We start from the raw sequence: 7,034 nt of genomic DNA, 5'->3' as shown, positions 1-7,034 counted from the left end.
GAAATTTGCAGTCCTGGTGCATACACACTTAGGACTGTCATCTCTTTTAGGTAGATTTCCCTTTTATCATTATACAGGGTAGTGCAAAAGTAGGTTTACAGTTGTTCATATGGAAAATAATGTAAATAATAAATAATAATAATACAAGAATAAGCTCTGTGTTTTGCATATTCACAACTATAAACCTACCATTGCCCCACCCTTTATAATGTTCCTCTTTGTCTCTGATAACTTTATTTTCTCTGCAGTACACTTTTCCTGAGATTTATATAGCCACTCCTGCTTTCACAGATATATGCAAATATTACCACAATTAAAATACTATGTTAGTGTCTGGAAGGTAGTGGGGTTACTCAAATATTAACTCTTACACCCCTTTCCAGGGTTACCATCCTCCTAATAGGACCTGAAATAGCGAACCAGCTGGCATCTATTGTAATGGATTATGGATCTATTCTCATTAACTGGTGCCCATGCCTTTCAGGCTGATAAATATTTTGAATATTACATCTGCCTGTCATCTTCCCTTTGTAGAATCTGGTCAGTTATAGTGCCAGACATTATAAATTAATAAATTATAAATTAATAAATTATTATAAATTAATAAATTAGTATTTAGTTTATCAAATTTTCATGAGTGTGATTCATGTGAATCAGCCTTCAGGATCTATGCAATCTTAGGCATACTCATAAAATTTAATTCTTGAACTTGCAAAGCCTAGACATTTCTAGACCCAAGACAACCTCACCATATTACAGAACCCCATGTAGCTGGGATTCAGCATTCTCCTGGATCTGCTCGCTAACCACCTAAAGATAATGTAACACACCTGGAGCGGCCGGGTGGGGCAGTGCGCCCGGAGACGCTTTCTTGGCTCAGGGAGATGGGAGAAACGGCTGAGAAGTTACACTGTGGTGGTTTTTACACAGTTAAGTTTGTTTGTCTCTCATCTTCCTCTCTTTCACTTTCCTCACCTCTCCTTACAAACATGCCTGCGTTTCAAGGTTAACGCTATATGACTGTTTCAGAAGACAGACCCAGGACCCTGCACTTTACCTGCTGAGATATGGGGACCCAGCTTGGCTTCCCATTTTAGCAGCAGACACAGCAGTGCAGGGAGCAAAGGAGGGAATTCACAGTGACCTCCCTGATCAGTTCTTATGTTCCCGTCTAAGATGACAGTAAGGCTTTTCTGGCCTCCCAGCAAGGCAGGGGTTTGCCCTGGACTCTTACCTGCAGGTGGTTCTGCCCTTTTAATGATAAGCAGCTCAAAAGCTTCGTACGTTAACCCATTTAATATTGGAAAATTCTTCTTTAGACCGAGACCAAACAGTCTTAAGAGTTTCTTTCACTCAAGTTTCTATTTCTGTAGAAACACAGGGCGGTTCTTCCCCCTCCCACACCGGCCCAGAGGAAACTCCCTTCTTCCCAAAGGCTTTTGCAGAACAGATGGCAGCCAGGCTGTGGGGGCTGGGATGGTGTGGGCGCCATGAGAGCCTCACAGGCCTGCCTGGAGCCACCCTCTGCAGCCTCTTCTGGAGCTGGCGTCCTGGAGCCCTGCCCCATGTTTATGGAGAAACCTGAGGGAGCCCGGGAATAGATGCCAACAGAGAACACATGGTGAAGTAGCCGCGCCCGCAGAGCCTCCGGAGCTGCCTGCCTTGTTCCCGGGCTCTGCCTCCAGCTCCTCGCAGGCCCCTCTGGCCGCTGTGCTGCCTGTGGCCGAGCTGCCCCGCCAGGCCCAGCGCCGCTCCGCTCTGCGGGGAAGCCTGGCCGGCCCTGTGCCCCTGCCCATTCCCTCTCTGCCAGCCAGACTCCCGGCGCACGGACTTCTCCTTCTCCGTGGGCTTTCCCAAAGAGCAGCCATGAAGGGAACTGACAGCTGGGGTTTGTGTTTGTGGGGTTTGTGTTTGCCCAGATTGCTGGCCTCCCTGATGGACACTCTCCCCGCCCCCACTCAGTGGGAGACTGTGCCATAGGGAGAGCAGGAGGAGCGGAGGCGAACCCCCCACCCCCTTAGGGAATGTGGGCATCTTTCTGGGCAGGGGCTCAGGAGAGCGTTTTCTGAGCTCCCAGCACACCCACCCACAGCTCTGGGAGCTGGCACCGCGTCCTGGAGAGGATGAGCCCAATCCTGCTGCTGAGCGCACAGCTGCACAGACCCCGCCCGCCTCTTCCCAGCAGGGCCATCCTCGCGTGGCTGGCAGAGTCCAGGGTCAAAGGCGGGCCCCAGCCTGCCAGGCCCTGAGCCGCCTGTGGGAGAGAAAACGTGAACAAAGGCCAGGATAAAGCCTCACCCCAATGCTTGGCGTTGGCTCTTGGTGATTCCAGGTGACTAGCAGTTGCTGCTCCTGTTGTTATTGCCTGGCCATTTCTGCTATTAAGAATGATTCAGCAATAAACTAGGTCCTTTCCCTGAACACAGGCCCGTTTCTTACTGGCTCCGTCTTGAAGTTGTCCTCATTGTCGTTTTCTGAGTATGTGACCATGTAATGAGCACTTCCACACACATGACCTCCCTCAGGCACAGCAAGCCTGAAAGCAGGTGCTTCCTGGCCTGGAAGCTCAGAGCACTGAGTGTGAGGCCACAGCACTGACAGTCCCGGTGGAGCAGCATTTCACCCAGTTCTCCTGACCACAGGGACCCTGTCCTCCTCCCTGCTGTCCTCTGAGCCTGGTGTGCAGAGGCCTGGTCAGTGACCAGGACAGAGCTGTCACTGAGGTGGAGGGTCAGGGCTGTGAGAGGAAGGCTGAGCTCGGGAGCGGACAGGTCCTCGTGGACCACACACACTCAGGGACACAGGGTGACAGTCCCCATGGCCTGGGACTCTCCTGGTTTAGCACCCACTTCCTGGGCCCTGGGACCCCTTGGACCTGGGCAAACACAGTGTGGATCAGACTGTGCCCTTGGCTGCACCGGAACTTCTGGAGGCACCTGAGGCAGGAGAGTCTTAGCCCCAAGCTTTGAGGGGAGGTCCTGGGTCTGCACAGCTAATTTCTGCAAAAACAGTTATTTTCTGAGCCTGGACTCCAGGCCATTTTGTCCCAAGTGGCTACATTTTAAATATTTTCAAAAATCTGAACCTTTGGTTGCCAGTGGGAGCCCAGTTAATTAATAATAACCCTGTTTGCTACTGATTATGATCCAGGCAGTGTAGGAAGTGCTGTAGGACTCTGACCACAGACCCCCAGGACAGGCGTGTAACGCATTGATTGTTATTCCCATTTATCCAGTAGGTAGCCAAGGCCCTGCATATTCCAGCGAGGCCCCAGGTCCTGAGTGGGTGTGTCTGCCACCGGAGCCCTCACTCCTGTGCTCCCTTCCCAAAGCTCTTCCTGTGCATTCTGTCCGGGCACATGAGCGTTCCTGGGAGTTTGGAGATTCGCACGTGTCTTCGGTGGCTCCTGGAGTGGCGCCAGGCTCACAGCGTTGAGGAGATTCAGGATCCTGAGTGGTGGCCCTGAATTTCATAGAAACACCGTGGGAAGGTTTGCAAGACGCTCAGCTGGCAACTCCCCCAAACCTAAAATTAGGGCTGATGTGCTGTGTGATCCAACAAGACCGTGAACTTCTTTAGCTCAACTGTTTTTTAATAGGTTACCTTCCACGGTGCAGCTCTTGACATTTTATCATCCAATTAGCTCTCCTGGAGAAGGGATTAGGACCATAAAGCTTACACTGATGTTAAACCTCACTCAATACCACTATTTTCTGTAAAATGTGTTTTAGATTAATGTGCCATAAGGTTGTGCTAGGGCCTCAAGAGGGAGGGAGTTTACCAAATGAATATTTTGTATTTGTGCTGGCATGTCCCAGGCTGGTGCTCTTTTGCCTTTGTTCATATGTAAACAACTTTCTGTTGCTGAGATAAAGTTTGGTTTCTTTGGTTTGGAGGCTGAGCCTCAGAATACTTTTGTGTCCAAACCTGCTGCACTTTGTCTGAAGATGCCTGGAAGGCGGGCCTGGTTCCTCAGCCTTTGCAGCTAAAAAATGGCTCACACTCAAGCCTGACTGACTGGTGGGGCTTTTACCTGGTGGATCTAACTTGACTACAGGGCTAATCCTAATGGCTGATTTTGCATTAGGCAAAAATATGTTATATTGGACCTACACTATATTACATTGATATTTAGCACAGTTCACCTCATCATTCCTTTATTTACATACTAGAGGCCCGGTACCCAAAATTCATGCACTCCCAGGATCCCTCAGCCTGGTCTGCACCCTTTCACAGTCTGGGAGCCCTCGGAGGATGTCTGACTGATGGCTTAGGCCCGCTCCCCATAGGCAGTCAGAGGTCCTTAGTGCTGCCGTGGAGAGGCCCCTACCACCGCCCCTGTGCTGGCCATGGCTTCTGGCTGAGTGGCATTCCCCCTGTGGGAGCAAACTGACCAACAGAGGGCAGCTCCTGTGTTGAGCATCTGCACCATGGTGGTCAGTGTGAATCATAACGACCTGTCATTCTGCAGTTAGGTTGATTTGCATATTAGCCTTTTATTATATAGGAAGGATTTGTTTGCACATATTGGTTACTTGTTTCTCTTTATAAATAGTGTTATGTTGACCTCTAATTTATATTAAGATTTTTCTTTTTTTTTTAAATTGTTTTAGTATGTTTCTTTTTTTTCTCTAATTATGCTAAATGAAATAAGATTTTTCTGAATTTAGCATTTTATTAAAGTAGATTTTAAAACAAGATTATAAGGGTGAAAGGTTCAAAATATTCTTAAGTAGGATACAGAGTTTTGGCTATTCAAGATGAATAAGTTCTGGAAATCAAATATATAGCATGGTGGTTATAATGAACAATATTGTATTGTATAATTAAGATATGCTAAGAGGATAAACCTTCAATTAAATCTCAACCCACTCACACACACAACCACCCTTACACACACACTATAGTAACTATGTAGAGGTGATGGATATGTTGTTTAACTTGATTGTGGTGATCCTTTGACAATATATACATATATCAGAACATCAAGTTATATTCCTTGAATATGAATAATTTTTATATCTCAAAGATATTTCAATAAATTTGCTAAAAATGTGACTATTTGCAAGAATAAAAGAAAACATTTTTAAGTATCCTTATATACACTGCAAATTACTTTTCAAAAGTGTTGACATAAATAACATTGCCTATTTTACCACCCCTTTGACACTACTGTGTCTTTAAGTATAAGTCATTACCAACTTTAAATAGAGAATTATGTAATTGTTTTCATTAAAGGCCTTTTTATAATGGAGGAGAACAAACACTTCACAGTGTATTGATGAACTTGGCTTTTTCTCCTTATCCTTTTCATGTCTCTGGATGTGAGTATGGTGCATAGGAGGACAGAAGTAGTAGGAGTGGACATCGTCATACTTTCCCTAGAAATTTAATTAAGCATTGTATGTATAAAAAATGCTTATAAAGGTTTAAATTAGTTAAATTTGGAAGATTTAGTTACTGTTTTTCAATACACAAAATTTTCATATTTAGAAGTTTTCTTTCTGACTTTTTCCTATCATGCTTACGCCTAAAACTTTCTTCCTGCTCCAGATAGTGATATTTATGTCATTATTGATTAATACAATGGTTTGATTTTAAAAACAAATCTCAACTATTACTCCAGTTGGAATTTGTGTGGAATTGTGGTGTGCGATTCTAATTTCAACAGTGGGCCAAATTGCACTGTGTCACATAATATTTTCCTTACAGAGGCTTAGGATGAATGTTAATTTGAGTCACTGATGGCTTTCAGCCACCCATCTGTTTCTAGAATATTATTTTTCATGTTTAATCTCTGTGCGAGAGAGCCATGTAACCATATAAAGGAGCCATGCAGGAGTGTTGCATTATTTGACAAGTAAAATGAATTGTAACTTATTTGGCATCTGAACAAAATAATTACAATGTTTTATAGGATTCCTAAGCAGTTTTGGGGGTGGGAAGATAGAGATCTTCTCTCTTTCTCTCTCTCTCAGAATTTGATAATCTCAGCAAAACAATTTCCTTGAATGACTACAGTAAAACCATTTGAACCTCAACTTCCTCTTCTGTAAGATGAGAAGCTTTAACTTGTCCAACTATCAAGACCTATGAGATACAAACACTGAGCTCGATGCCAAAAAAGGGATACACAGATGGAAGTCCCAAATTGAGTCACTCAAGAACTCACAGTCTATAGACTTCGTGATGTTCATGGCTCCTTTCAACTCAGCATGCTCATTTTAATTTCTTCCCTATTGCTACCTGATTATACAGCACTTAAATACCGGCTTAAATTGTTGCAGAAAAATCAAATAAAATTCGCTTTCATAAATTTGCCATTGTGGATAAGTAATACAGAGATGACAGTTTTGTTCGTTTGAAACTGTAGCACCAGAACCTAATTTAGTGAAATATTATGTGACCACAAGCAAAATCAGCCAAGGGCCGGAAAGGTTGTAGCTCAGGTCTAGTCCAGCCCTGCTGTGTGACCGTGGAGCAATCATTTGGGCTACACTTTCTCATATAGCAAACGTGGTGCACACATGATGATCTCCAAGGATTACAATTCTAGTTTTTTAATGAATATCATCCTGGGCAAATTAGAATATTATATGATATCTTCTGTCCATATTTTTATTATTTGGGGAATCTGTATTTGTGAAGACATAATTAGAACTCATTGTCATTCTCACCAGTTTCTTAGGTTATTAAATGCAAAGCAGCTGTGCTATGGGAACTGAATAAAGCATTTTTCATTGAGGAAATAGAAGTTGTCCCACTAAAGGCTAAAGAAATTCATATCAAGGTAACGAGCCTTTGAGCGGATAAGCCTAAAATTTTATCACACCTATATTGTTGTGAGATTGGATTCTTAAATAAGATGTTTCCTAAATTTTGTATATTAATTCTCTTATGGGCTCTTGTTTATTGTTAAGAATCTTGTCATATTGGATATGAAATTAATGACTTAATTACCCACTTAATTCAGTAACACGAATTGAGAATGGTCTTTAGCACTTTGTAAACATTCTTTTTTGGGTTCAATTGTA

Source organism: Pipistrellus kuhlii, unplaced genomic scaffold (assembly GCF_014108245.1).
Source record: "Pipistrellus kuhlii isolate mPipKuh1 unplaced genomic scaffold, mPipKuh1.p scaffold_m20_p_1, whole genome shotgun sequence".
NCBI lineage: Eukaryota > Metazoa > Chordata > Mammalia > Chiroptera > Vespertilionidae > Pipistrellus > Pipistrellus kuhlii.
The sequence above is the reverse complement of the archived record's forward strand: the minus strand, read 5'-3'. Positions refer to the sequence as shown.